General features: G+C 40.9%; 1 pseudogene; it reads left to right on the plus strand.

Moving 5' to 3' along the window:
- Window positions 1-272: 272 nt before the first annotated feature.
- Window positions 273-878, plus strand: LOC102812788 (annotated as a pseudogene).
- Window positions 879-15,035: the final 14,157 nt, after the last annotated feature.

Consider the following 15,035-nt stretch of genomic DNA (forward strand, 5'->3'; position numbering starts at 1 on the left):
AGATCACCTCAAGAACAGATTTCATGCATTAGACACAGACACTAATGGCCAAAGCCCTTAAGAGTTATGGGATGACATCAAGAACATCATATAGCAAGAAAGCCAAATGTCATTAAGACAAGAAAGAAGGAAAAGACCAAAATGGATGTCAGAAAGAACTCTGAAACTTACTTTCCAGCATAGAGATGCTAAAGCAAATGGAAAGAATGATAAGGCAAAAGCGCTGAACAGAGGATGAAACATGTTCTTTCTTTGCCGCATCTACTTTGAGAATGACGACCATTCTCAGCAACCAGACTGTCAACATTCCAAAGAATGTCGACATCAGTCTGAAGGGCCACACAGTCATTGTAAAGGGCCCCGGGGAACCCTGCGGAGGGACTTCAACCACATCAATGTGGAGCTCAGCCTCCTGGGGAAGAAAAAGAAGAGGTTTCACATTGGCTTCCCGTTGACAAATGGTGGGAAACAGAAAGGAACTGGCTACAGTCCATACCATCTGTAGTCATGTGCAGAATATGATCAAGGGCGTTACACTGGGCTTCCGTTACAAGATGAGGTCTGTGTATGCTCACGTCCCCATCAACGTTGTTATCCAAAAGAGCAGGTGTCTTGTTGAAATCCGAAACTTCTTGGGTGAAAAATACATTCATAGGGTTCGGATGAGGGCAGGTGTTGCTTGTGCAATATCTCAAGCCCAGAAAGATGAATTAATTCTTGAAGGAAATGACATTGAACTTGTATCAAATTCAGCTGCTTTAATTCAGCAAGCCACTACAGTTAAAAACAAGGATATCCAAAAATGTTTGGATGGTATCTATGTGTCGGATAAAGGAACTGTCCAACAGGCTGATGAGGAAGATAAAAAAGCTATCTAGCTATGGAAACAAGGCTTGAGTGATTCCTAAGACCTATTGGTGGTATTTTTGATGTAATAAAATTTATCTAACAAAATAAAAAAAGTACTGAACAGAAAATTTCAAAGGGTAGCTCAAGAAGACAAAATAAAGTATTTATAATGAAATGTGCAAAGACCTGGAGTTAGAAAACCCAGAGGAAAGAACATACTCAGCATTTCTCAAGCTGAAAGAACATAAGGCCTTGACTTGAAATATTGAAGGATTCTGTGGGCACAATATTGAATGATGCAGAAAGCATCAAAAGAAGATGGAAGTCACTGTACCAAAAAGTAATCATCAGTGTTCAAACATTTCAAAAGGTAGTCCATGATCAAGAGTCAATGGAACTGAAGAAAGAAGCCCAAGGTGCACTGAAGGCATTGGCAGAGAACAAGGCTCTAGGAATTGATGGAATACAAATTGAAATTTTTCAACAAACTAATGCAGCTCTGGAGGTACTCATTCATCTATGCCAAGCAATTTGGAAGACAGCCACCTGGTTAACTGATTGGAAGAGATCCTTATTTATGCCCATTCTAAAAATAGGTGACCCAATAGAATGTGGACATTATCATATAATATAATTTATATCAAATGCAAGTAAAATTTTGCTGAAGATTATTCAAAAAAGGTTGCAATAGTATATTGACAGGGAAGTGCCAGAGGTTTAAACCAGATTCAGACGAGGCTGTGGAGCAAGGGAATATCATTGCTAACATCAAATGGAGCTTGACTGAGAACAGAGAATACCTGAAAGATGTTTACTTGTGCTTTATTGACTGCAAAGCTTTTCAACTGTGTGAATCATGACAAGCTACAGACAACATAAAAAAAAAAAAAAAGGGTATTCCATAACTCTTAATTGTACTCATGAGGAACCTGTACATAGGCAGTTGATGAGCAGAACAGGGGGACACTGAATGGCTTACAATAAGAAAAGTTGTGTGCCAGGGTTGTATGATGCGCAAATAGTCCAAGAAGCTGGATTGTATGAAGAACATTGTGGCATCAGGATTGGATGGGAGACTCATTAACAACCTGTGATATGAAGATGATACAACCTTGCTTACTGAAAGTGAAGAGGTCTTAAAATACTTACTGATGAAGATCAAAGAGCACAGCCTTCAATGTAAAGAAAACAAAAATCCTTACAACTAGGCCAATAAATAACATCATGATAAAGGGAGAAAAGACAGAAGTTATCAAAGACTTCATTTGCTTGGATCCACTATCAACACTCATGGAAGCAGCAGTCAAGAAATTAAATTAGGCAAATCTGCTGCACAAGACCTCTGTAGAGAGTTCAGGAGCAAAGATGTCAGTTTGAGGACTAAGGTGCACCGGACCAAAGCCATGGTATTTTCAGTAGTCTCATATGCATGTAAAAGTTGGACAGTGAATAAGGAAGACCGTAGAAGAAGTGATACATTTGAGTCATGGTGTTGGAGGAGAATATTAAAAGTACCATGGACTGCCGGAAGAACAAACAAATCTGTGTTGGAAGAAGTACAGCCAGAATGGACCTTAGAAGCCAGGATGGCCAGACTTGGTTCTGATGTATTATCAGGAGGGCCAAGTCCCTGGAGAAGAAACATCATGCTCCGTAAAGTGGAGCGTCAGTAAAAAACAGGAAGGCCCTCTGAGCTTACCTGATTGTACCTCCAAATGCTATATGTTGAAAGAGCAAGTTTCCCTCATGAGTCCCCATCAGCAGGAAGTAGCGAAATGAAAGTGTTGCCCTATTTCCCAAAAATGGGAAACTAACAAAAAAGAGGGGTGAATTGAAGCCACCTTTGGCTAAAGTGACTCTATCTTGTAAATGCTAGCCTTGATTTGTACTTTCCTTTAGATTTATCAGTATTTAACACTCACCCAGAGGGCCATTCAGGAATAAAGAAGTACCTGAAATTCACCTGAGGGCTCAGCAGAGCAGTGAAGTTTCTGAAAGTCCTGCACCCTATTCCCCAATCACTCTAAACCCTCTTTTCTTTTTCCCCTCTAGAGGTAGTCTTTGGAGGATATGAAGCGTCCCCCAGCCTCCTGTTTATCTGGTATACATCAAACCTTGCTTGTTTTATCATACCCCTGTATCTAATTGACTTTTCTTGGGTCAGGCAGCATGAGCTGCTATTTTGCAGCAGCATCACATTTATTATCAAAAAGAGCATTTCAAGGGCTATCTTGAAGTATAATACTGTCTGCAATAGGATAATATGCATATGCCTACAAGGAAGACCAGTTGACAGAACTATTGTTTTCCTGATATTGTCCTGATTCTGTTTCTACCTTTCTGATTGTGTCTTCTTCCTTTTCCCAGCTCTTAAATTTGGCTGTTCTCTGTGAATCCATTTTCATCCTTCTTTCTTATATTTCACTCTCTATGTTTAGCTATCTCCTATACACTGATAATTACCTCATCAATAGCTATAGTACAAATATCTCTGCTCCAGATGAGCAAAGATGTATACTTGCTCACCTTGTGTCCAACTCAAATGTCCCAAAATTGAACTTATCCTCTTCTCCAGTCACAATCAAATATACTTTTCTTCCTTTATTTCTGCCTTGGTAAATACCACCAAGCCAAATGCCTGGAAGTTCTCCTGAATTCTTTCTTTCTTTGTTTCATTCCTCACATCCAATCAATCAACAATGGGCTCAAATGTAACAATTGTGAGGATGGCATAGGACTAGGCAGTGTTGTGCGTAGGGTCGCTATGAGCTGGAACCAACTTGACAGCCCCTAACAACAACTGGAACATTGACCCTCTCTTCTAAAGCAGAAATGAAAAGCAGCCAGTTGATGGAAAAACGTTAGTTTGACAGCCTGTCACTGGATTTCTCATAGGGACAGACTGTTGTGAGTTAGCAGCATAGTTTAGAATCTCTTTATGGATTGGAGTAAAACAAAAAGAATGATAAATTGCCTTGTGCAGAAGGGATGGGAATTGGAATTTGGGGTTTTAGAATTTTCAGCTAGAGGAGTCTGAATTTGGAGAATGAGAAAAATAGGAAGAGAAGGAGGAAAAGCTCTATTGTCTATGTGGAAGGACAGGCAATAAGATAAAAACAAAAAGCAAGAAAATTATGTCTGATAGTTGGAGTCCTGGTATGGTGCTACGGGTTAATACGCTGAGTTGCAAGGTCAGTTTGAACAACAGGTTAGTAGTTCAAGCTCTTCAGCCACTTCTCAGAAACCCTATACAGGGTCAATATGAGTCAGAATCGACTCCACAGTACTTCACAACAACAACAACATGCCTGACACTCAGCTTGAAGTTGTTCTCAGAGTTCTGTTGCAATATCAGCCATCTGTGTTTGCCTCTATAAACCTTTCCCCACAGTTTCCTAAACACCCAGCTTTCTTTAAGCCATAATTTTGGAAGAGAAAAGTTTAATGACATATCTAAAAAGGTGATACAGTGTATGAAAACTAGAGAAGGTACTCAGGAGGTGAAATGCAGGGGAGATCAAGGTAGAAACTCAGAGCTAGAGGTGATCAAAGGGAACATAAGCCTCCCACTCCCCAAGAAGAAAACCGCAGGCTTCCTGAAACATTCTAGCCAGCTAACTTTTGAGTTAGTAGTAAGCAACAAAACCGGAGTCTGGCCTTCATTTGTGGCAGAAGCTTCTTTTATGCCAACACCTCCATTTTAAATGTCCCTTCACAATTCAAACTCACACTTCTCTGATTCCAAAGTTCAAGATCTTCCCGTTGACTCAGCAATTGCTATTGAATTATTTTTTGAAACTTACTGCAACTGTCTTATTTTTTAGAAACTTTTTATTATAGAAAATTCAAACATATTCAAAAGGGGAGTGGTGTTAATCCTATGTGGCCATTATTACCCAGAGTCAATAATTATTAATATTCTTTGTCATTGTTTTAATGAACCTTGTGGTGGTGTAGGATAAGCACTAAACTATTAACTGGAAAGTCTGCTGTTCAAACCCACCACATGGGAAACCATGGGTCACTATGAGTTGGGACCGACATGACAGCAGTGGGCTTTGTTTACATAGTTGAGGAGGATCCCTGGTGGCATAGTGGTTAAGCACCTGGATGCTAAACAAAGCCTTGGCGGTTCAAATCTACCGGTTTCTCTGCAGAAGAAAGATGTGGCAGTTTGAACCCAGAAACTGCTTTGCAGGTGAAAGATGTGGCAGTCTGCTTCCTGGGGTACAGAGGACAAGCACACAGATGATGGAATTAGGGAAGGCTTCTAAAGAGAGGAAATGTTTTTCTGAGTTTTGTAGGATGAGTGGAAAGTAACTAGGGGGTGGGCATTCCAGGAAAAGAGAAAACTCATACAAAGGCATGAAGCAGAAAAGAATAGGCCTATTCAGAGAACTTCACATGGTTTGGTATGGCTGGAGGAGGGGTGGCTGGAGAGGCAGCAGGGCCATGTCTCAGAGAACCGTGTCTGCCATGCTCAAGAATTAGGATGTCCCTGCAATATTTTAAGCAGAAGAGTGACGGAATTGGGTTTATGTTGTATATTTTTTTCTTCAGTACACAATAGGGACTTTTCCTTTGGTGGCATTAAATTTGTAAGAGGACACTACAGTGTACATTAATAGAGAAACTTGCACACTTTTATTTGACCTTGGGACAATTCGCTCTGTCATCAATCCTATAGGTTTATAAAAGGCCCATAACTTTAAAAGGAAAGACTTTAATTCATTCAAAACATTTCCCAATGTCCCTTTACCCTACTGGAGATTTACAACCAGTTTTATTTAGCCCTGATAGTTCTCTAATTAAAGTGTTGAAGAGCAAAGATGTCAGCTTGAGAACTAAGGTGTGCCTGACCCAAACCATGGTATTTCCAATTACCTCATACGCATGCTAAAGCTGGACAGTGAATAAGGAAGACCATAGAAGAATTGATGCTTTTGAGTTATGGTGTTGGAGAAGAATATTGAAAGTGCCATGGCCTGCCAAAAGAACAAACAGATCTGTGTTGGAGAAAGTGCAGCCAGAGTGCTCCTTGGGGGCCAGGATAGCCAAACTTTGTCTCTCATACTTCAGACATATTGTCAGGAGGGAGCAGTCACTGGAGAAGCATATCATGTTTGGTAAGATGGAGGGTCAGAGAAAAAGAGGAAGACCCCCAATGAGATGGATTGGCCAAGTGGCTGCATCAATGGGCTCAAGCGTGGCAACAATTGTGAGGTTGGCCCAGGACTGGGCAGTGTTTCATTCTGTTGTACATAGGGTTGCTATGGGTCAGTACCGACTTGATGGCACCTAAAAACAACTCCTCTAAATTGTTGGATTGAAACATCATGTCTAAATAGGCCTGTTATGACAATGTTCAGAAATATCATTGTGTTTCCCAGATCCTCCAGAAACCCTTAACAAGTTATCTGAGTCAGAATTAATTTAAAGAGAAGAAAGTGCTTGGTGATTGCAAGCATTGTTTTTAAGTGCCTTTGAGTTGATTGTGACTCATACTGACCCTGTATAGGGTTTTCAAGAAGGGGCTGGTGAGTTTGAACCACCAACCTTGCAGTTAACAGTCCACTGCTTCTCCTACAGCACCACAAGCATTAGTCATACACAAAGGCAACTTAGTAGTAACTAAGGAGCTCTGGTAGCAAAGTGGTTACGAATCGGGCTGCTAACCTCAAAATCAACAGTTTCAAACTACAAACTGTTCCCTGGGAGAACGATGAGATTTTCCACTCCTGTAAAAATTTACAGCCTCAGAAACTGTACAAAGGGTTGCTATAAGCTGGAACTCACTCCACAGCAAACCACCACCACCTCCACTAGTAATTAGATGCCATTGAGTCATGATACACATGATTGAAAGCCTTGCATAGTCAATAAAGCACAGGTAAACATTTTTCTGATATTTTCTACTTTCAGCCAAGATCCATCAGACATCACCAGTGATATCCTTTGTTCCATATCCTCTTCTGAAACTGGCTTGAACCTCTGGAAGGTCTCTGTTTCTGTATGGTTGCAGCTGTTTTTGGATTACCTGTAGTAAAACTTTACTCACATGGGGTATCAATGATATTGTCCAATGATTTCCACATTCCATTGGGTCACCTCTCTTTGGAATGAGCAAATATACAGATCTCTTCCAGTCAGTTGGCCAGGTAGCTCTCCTCCAAATTTCTTGGCATAGATGGTTGAGTGCCTCCAAAGCCACATCAGTTTATTGAAATATTTCAATTAGTATCCTATCAATTCCCGTTGCCTTATTCTTTGCCAATGCTTTCAGTGTACCTTGGACTTCTTCCCTGAGGATCACTGGTTCTTGATAATATGCTAGCTCATGAAATGGTTGAACATCTACCATTTTTTTTTGGTATAGTGACTCTGTGTATTCCTTACACTTAATTTTTTTTTTAATGTTTTATTGTGAATTATATGATAGTTTACATGGGAGAACTTTAGTTTTACATTTATTTCATCTTATATCATCTCACTGCCATGGTTCCAATCCCCTCCATGCATCATCAACCACCCAAAGGGTATATCCCAGAAACCCGCCCCCTACACTTCCCCCTCCTCCCCCCAGTTTTTGGCCCACAGTCCCTTTCCCTCTCTGGGTCCAAGGTCCCCAGTCGCTTCATCACTCCATGTCATCATCTCTGTCTCTATCTCAGGCATCTCTGTATCTCTGGGTAGGGTCCCGCTCTCAGCTCTTCTCCATTGATGGTCCCAGAGGCCTCCACTCCTATCCTGGAGAATTAATCACTCCCTTCCTTGTTACAAAACTTCCACCTTTGCATTTCCAACACTCATAATCCGTCCTGATAAGCATTATTCACTACAGTATCACAAGTTACCCATCTGTATCTCCTTTCATCAGCTCCGCCCAGACAGATTGAATAGAACCTACTGGAGATTCTGCCTTCCGCCATGCTCCCTAGCACCAGGTTCCCTCTTGAAAGCTTGTAAGCCAGTCACTTCTTGCCTTTGTAGTCCCCTCTCCCCCTTTGAGTATCCAATGTCCAAGCTGCCCTTCTCCGTCCACTCTGTGTGTGGGCGTGTGTGTGAATGTTTCTTGCTGTGAGGATTTGTTCCCTCTTTTGAGTCGCTTACACTTAATTTTTTTTTCATGTTTTATTGTGAATTACGTGATAGTTTACATGAGAGAACATTAGTTTTACATTCATCCTATCCTATACTGTAACATTGCCATGGTTACATTCCCCTCCATGCATCATCATCCAACCAAATACAGCCCCTCTCCCTCTCTGGGTCTAGAGTGCCCAGCTGCTCCATCTCTCCACATCATTGTCTCTGCCTCCATCTCTGGTGTCACTTTCTCTGGGTAGGGTCCTGCACTCCACTCTTCTCCCTTGATGGTCCCAGGGCCCTCTACTGCTGGACTGAAAAGTCAACCACTCCCCTCCTTTTTCTACAAAATGTCTATTTTTACATTTCCAACCCTCATAGTCAGTCCTGATAGTAATTATTCACTATAGTACCACATGAGTGCTATCCCCATCTCCTTTCATCATTCCCACTCAGACAGACTGGATACTACTCAGTGGAGATTCTACCTTCCTCTGCACCCTCTGGGTCTAGGATCCCTCTGGAAAGCTTATAAGCCAGTCACTTCTTGCCTTTGAAGCCCCCCCACCCCCATTGTGGGTATCCAATGTCCACCCCATCCCTGTCTACTCTGTGTATGAAAGGGGTGGGAATGATCCTCGTTGTAAAGATTTGTTCCCTGTTTTGAGCTACTGCATCCATAGATGTAGGTCAGGTTCATCAAATTGTATCAGATTACTCTTTTTTCCTCTTCTTTCTTCTTCTGGTTGAACTCTGATCTTCCATCTATTGAAGACAGGTCAAGTGGATATTATCTGCAAGTGTGGGTGTTCTTGCGCTTACACTTATTTTGATGCTTTCTGCCTCATTCAATAATTTTGCCTATATAATCTTTCAATATCGCATGTTGAGTTTTGAATTTTTTCTTCAATTCCCTCAGTTTGAGAAATGCTGTGCATGTTCTTCCCTTTTGGTTTTCTAATTCCAGGTCTTTGCACATTTCATTATAATATTTGACTTTGTCTTCTTGAGTTGACCTTTGAAATTTTCTGTTCAGTTCTTGTACCTCCTCACTTTTTCCATTTGTTTTAGCATCTCTACACTGAAGAATAAGTTTCAGAACCTCTTCTGACATTCATTTTGGTCTTTTCCTTCTTAATGATCTTTTGCTTTCTTCCTGTATGATGTTCTTTTTTTTTTTTTTTTTTGGTAAATTATGTGATAGTTTACATGGCAGAACATTAGCTTTACATTCATCCTATCTTATTTCTTTTCATTGCAATGATTGCAGTCTCCTGCATGCATCATCAAACAACCAAAGGGTACACACTGCAAGCCTGACCCTCAGTCATCAGCACATAGCCCCTCTCCTTCCCTGAGTCTAGAGTCCCCATCCACTCCATCTCTCCACATCATCATCTCTGCCTCCATCTCTGGCGTCACTGCTTCTCTGGATAGGGTCCCGCACTTCTCTTTTCACCCTTGATGGTTCCAGGGGCCTCTGCTCCTGGACTGCAAAATCTACCACTCCTCTCCTTTTGTTACAAAACATCTACCTTTACCTTTCCAACACTCACAGTCAGTCCTGATAGCATTCATTCACTATTGAACCACAAAAATCTTATCCCCATCTCCTTTCATCAGCCCTGTCCATAGAAGTTGGAAACCACTCCGTGGAGATTCTACATTTCCCTGCACCCTCTGGAACTAAGTTCCCTATTGAAAGCTTGTAAGCTAGTCACTTCTTGACTTTGTAGCCCCCCATTTTGGGTAGCCAATGTCTAAGTTGCCCATCCTTGTCGACCCCTGTGTACCAAGGGGGTAGGAGTGATCCTCGCTGTAAAGATTTGTTCCCTCCTTTGACATACTGCATCAACAAGCATAGGCCTAGTTCATCAAACTGTACCAGATTACTCTTTTTTTCCTCTTCTTTCTTCCTGTAGTCGAGTTCTGATCATCCAGCCATTGAAGCCAGGTCAAGTGGGTACTATCTTCAAGAATGGGTGTTCTTGTGCATCTTCCCTCACTTCATATCAGCTGGATGCTTCATACTCCGTTCTGGTCCTCTGTGGCCATGTCCCTGTCCTTGGGCCCAGAAGTGCCCAGGTCTCATCGTACTTCTGGCTGACCAGGTCTTAATCCAGGTTAACAGGAGCCTGTTAAGTGTGGCTGGTCTTAGCTCACAAATTCATTGCTGATTTCCTCCCATTTCCTCTTATCAGTGACCAATGTTGTCAGCAGCAAGCCCACATGCCTGCTTGTATATTCCCCTTGAGTTTTAATCTTGGAAGGAGGTTTGCCCTGAGAGGATCTGGCCACTTGCCTTGATGGCTCCTGGGGGAACAACTTGCTTGTTCTTGTAGTAGTCAATCAGACTGCCATTATTGGTTTTTATTTTTCCTGCTAGTCCTTCTTTCAAGAAGTATGTTCTGTTCCTTAAGCTGCTCCAGGCTGGTCTGCTTGTCCTTTCAAGTGGAAATTTCCCACCTTGAAGATTCTGGATGGGGATCCGGATTCCACCTATAGTCTTATGCAATGCAAAGGCTCTGCAGGAAGCCTCCTTCACTGGGCAAGTTCTAGCCCCACTTTAGGTATTCCAATCAATTATAGGCTGAAGGCAGACTTATAAGCTTTCTATGGTGATGTTTCTGGCTATTCCTTTCTCTCCCCCTCAAGTGTCTATTTTACAATGGTAGGTAAGGGAAACCAAGATCAAAAGACAGCCTAGTATCTTAACATTATTTCCCCACTTTTACCCATTCAAACCATGCCTTAACCCTTGTATCCCAGAGCCCTGTCGTTCCAAGGTTGTGATTACATCATTACTTACCTCTGTCCTATTTAGCCCATGCAAACCTGCTTAAATATTCTCCTATCTGCCTTGTTCTTACTTTCCCCTTCCCCTTCTAGCGTATTGCCACAACCCCAGTACCCAAACTATCCTGTGTCTGTTCCCTACCCTGTGCTCCACCTTCCCCTCCCATTAACCCTGGTAACCAGCAAATAATTTCCCCCCCTTTTAGTGCGGGTACTTTTAAAAAATCTTTTATAATAATTGTCCTATGCAGTATTTGTCCTTTTGTGACTGACTGATTTCACTCAGCATAATGTCCTAAAGATTCATCCATGTTATGTGTTGGCTTGCAGCTTCCTTGTTATTCTTCAAGGTAGCATAATATTACATTGTGTGGATGTACCACAGGTTGTTTATCCATTCTTCCATTGATGGGCACTTAGGCTGTCTCCCTCTTTTTGCTATTGTAAATAGTGCTGCTATGAACATTGGTGTGCATGTATCTACTCATGTTAAAGCTCATATTTCTTGTGGGTAAATACCAAGTAGAGGAATTGTTGGATCATAAGGTATCTCTATTTCTAACCTTCTGAGAAAGTACCATATTGTTTTCCAGAGGTGTAGGGCCATTTTGCAATCCCACCAACAATGTAGAAGGGTCCCAGTCTCTCCACATCCTCACCAGCATTTATTGTCCTCTACTTTTATGATCTTTGCTGTTGTTGTTGGTATGAGATGATATCTCATTGTTGTTTTGATTTGCATCTCTGTAATGGCAAGTGATTATGAACATTTACTCATATGTTTGTTGGCTGCCTGGATCTCCTCCTTGGTGAAGTATCTATTCATGTCCTGTGCCCATTTTTAATTGAGTTATTTGTCTTTTTCTTGTAGAGGTGTTGTAGTTTTCGGTATATTTTAGAAATGAGTCTATTGTCTGATATGTCATTGCAAAAGATGTTTTTCCCATTCTGTGTGTTCCATTTTTACTCTTCTGGTGAAGTCTTTTGATGCACATAAGTTTCAAATTTTTACTTTGTTCCAATCATCTATTTTGTCTACTTTTATTTGTATAGTTTTCAAAATGTTTGGTAGTCTGTGTATTCTCTGACTTAGAGCCCTCACTTTTGTCCCTATTTTTTCATTGATGTCCTTCATAATTCTGGGATTCACATTTAGGTCTTTAATCCATGCTGAGTTGGTTTTTGTATAAGGCGTGAGGTAAAGGTCTTGTTTCAGTCTTTGCATATCACTTTCCAGTTCTGCTAGCACCATCTGTTGAAGAGACTATTTTCTCCCAATGCAATATACTTAGGTACTTTGTCAAAAATCAGTTGGCTGTATGTGGCCGGGTTAATGTCTGGATTCTCAATTCTATTCCATTGATCAATGTATCTTTCATTGTACCAGTACCAGGCTGTTTTGACCACTGTAGCAATGTAGTAAAATTTGAAATCAGGAAGTGAGAAGCTTCCAACCTTGTTCTTCTTAAACAGTGTTTTGCTTATCCTGGGTCTTTTTCCTTTCCATATAAAGTTTGTAATAGTTTCTTCCATCTCTTTGAAGAATGTCGTTGGAATCTGGATTGGGATTGCATTATATGTGTAAATTGCTTTGGGTAGTATTGACAATTTCACAACGTTCAGTCTTCCTATCCAGGAGCATGGTATATTTTTCCATTTTTGTAAGTCTCTTTTGGTTTCTTGTAGTAGTATTCTGTACTTTTCTTTGTATAAGTCCTTTATTTCTCTGATTACATATATTTCTAGATATTTTATCCTTTGGGTGGCTATTGTAAACACTATTGTTTTCCTAATGACCTTTTCAGCATTGTCATTGTTACTATAGAGGAATCCACTGATTTTTGTATGTTGATCTTATATCCTGCCACTTTGCTGAATCTTCCAATAATGTCTAGCAGCTTTTTTCAAACTGAGTCTTTGAGATTTTCTATGTATAGGATCATATTATCCGCAAATAGAGAGAGTTTTACTCGCATGGGATATCAAAGATATTGTCTGATGATTTCTGCATTTTGTTGGGTAACCTCTCTTTGGAATAGGCACAAATATGAATCTCTTCCAATCAGTTGGCCACCTTAGGGGTGAGTTAATTAAATGTTTGACCAAATGTAGCAGGCTAATTTTTTTTTTTCATTGTAATGGTTATAATCCCCTCCATGTACCATCAGTTAACAGTACTTCTCTCTATTCATTTTAGCTTTTTTAAGACAAACAAACAAACACACACTCAGGCATATATAATAATTTACACATTTATATAATAATTTACACATGTGTCCTTTAAAGGACACATTCTGCAAGTCAGCCTCCTGGCCATCAGCTCTTAGTCCCTCTGTTTCCATGAATCTAGAGTCCTCAGCCATTCCCCCGCTCCATGACCTCATCTTTGCTGCTTCTCTGAATAAGGTCCCACATTCTGCTTGTGCTCTTCTCCCTTGATGGTCCTAGGGTCCTCCGTTTCTGGACTGTAAGATTAACCACTCCCCTGTTTTTGTTACAGAACTTCTACCTTTACAATTGTGACAATTGCAATTAGTCATGATGACAATTATTCACTATTGAGTCATACCAGTCTTATCCCCAGCTCTTTCCACCAGACCCATCTAGACAAGATGAAAACTATTCAGTGGGGACTCTTTCTCCCCACACCCATTAAACTATACTCCCTCTTGAAACCTTGTAAGCCAGTCACTTCATGCCTTTATCACCCCTCATTTTAAGTAGCCAATGTTTAAGTTGTCCATCCCTATCTACCCTGTGTACAGAGGGGATAGCATTGATACTACATGTGAAGACTCCTTCCCTCTCTGTTGGCATTTATATATTCCATGAATATAGGTCAGGTTCATCAGATTGTAGCAATATACTTTTTTTTCCTTTATCAAAAAAAAATTTTGTTTTTTGGTAATCTTCCTCTAGTCTAGTTCTGATTATCAAGCCATGGAAGCTAGATCAAATGGGTACTGTATGCAAGTTTGGGTGTTCTTGTGCATCTCCCCTCACTTCATATCAGCTGGATGCTTCACTCTCAGCTCTAGCCCTCTGTTGCTATGTCCTTGTCCATGGGCTCAAGTGTCCCCAGGTCTCACCACACTTTGGATCAACCAGCCCTTCCTCTTCTCTCTCTCATCTCCAGGTCAACAGGAGTCAATGGATTGTGGTTGAACTCAGTCCATTTCTTCATTGCTGCCTTTCCCCCTCTTCCCCTCACCAGTAGACCAATGTGGTTGCCAGCAAGTTTCCATGCCTGTTCATGTGTTCCCTTTGAGTTTCAGTCTTAGAGGGGAGTTTGTCCTGAAGGTACTTGATTGCTTGCCTTGATGGCTTCTTGGTGAACAGCTTGCTTATTCTTGTAGTAGTGAGTCATGCTGACATTTTTGTTTTGTTTTTTTCCTGGTGATCTTTCTTTGAATATATGTCTTGTGTTGCTCTAGCTGTTCCAGGCTGGTCTGCTTGTCCTTGCTAGTGGGAATTTCCCACCTCATAAGGCTCTGAATGGGACTCAGGATTCCACCTAAGATCCTATACTCTCCAAAGACTTTGCAAGAAGCCTATTTCACTGGGCAAGTTCTAGAGCCCCTTTTAGGTATTCCAATCAGTTATAGGCTGAAGACAGGCTTACAAGTTTTCTGTAATCATGTTTCCCAACATTCCTTTCTATCCCATTGAAGTGTCTATTTTACAAAGTAGGCAAGGGAAACCAATATTCATAAGATAGTCAAGCATTTTAGTATTATTTCCCCTTTTCAAATTATGCCTAGATCCCTGTACACAGAGCTCTGTTGTTCCAAGGTTGAGTATGTATCACTGTTTACCTCTGTTCCACGTAGGCCATGCAAACCTGTCTCTGTGTTCCCCTATCTATCTTGTCCTTTCACCTCCTCCCCCTTCTTGTATTGCCCTTGCCAACACCTGAAATAAACCCCCAACCCCAACCCAACTGTTTTGGTTACCTTATATTCAATGAACTCTTCCCTCCATTTAAGACAGTTTATTTTATCCTGTAATCTACCTGACCTTCTTACCATCTGGATCTCTGTTCCTCTGAGTTTACCTTCTTTCATATTGTAATTGTTTTGATCATAGACTGACCACACAGATCCTTTGTTCTTATAATTTTATTCTGTCCTTGACTCTTCCATTTGTCAATTGGGTTCAAGGTATTGCTGCCACATATGTCATTCTATAGTTGTTGTCTGTTCTTGTTGGTTCTTAGTCCACAGAACTTCCTTTAGGATGTTTTTCATAGCAGGGTTGGCTTTGGCAAAATCCCTTAGCTTCTGTTTATCTTGGAATGTTTTGAT

Source organism: Chrysochloris asiatica, unplaced genomic scaffold, assembly GCF_000296735.1.
Source record: "Chrysochloris asiatica unplaced genomic scaffold, ChrAsi1.0 scaffold00074, whole genome shotgun sequence".
NCBI classification, from domain to species: Eukaryota; Metazoa; Chordata; class Mammalia; order Afrosoricida; family Chrysochloridae; genus Chrysochloris; species Chrysochloris asiatica.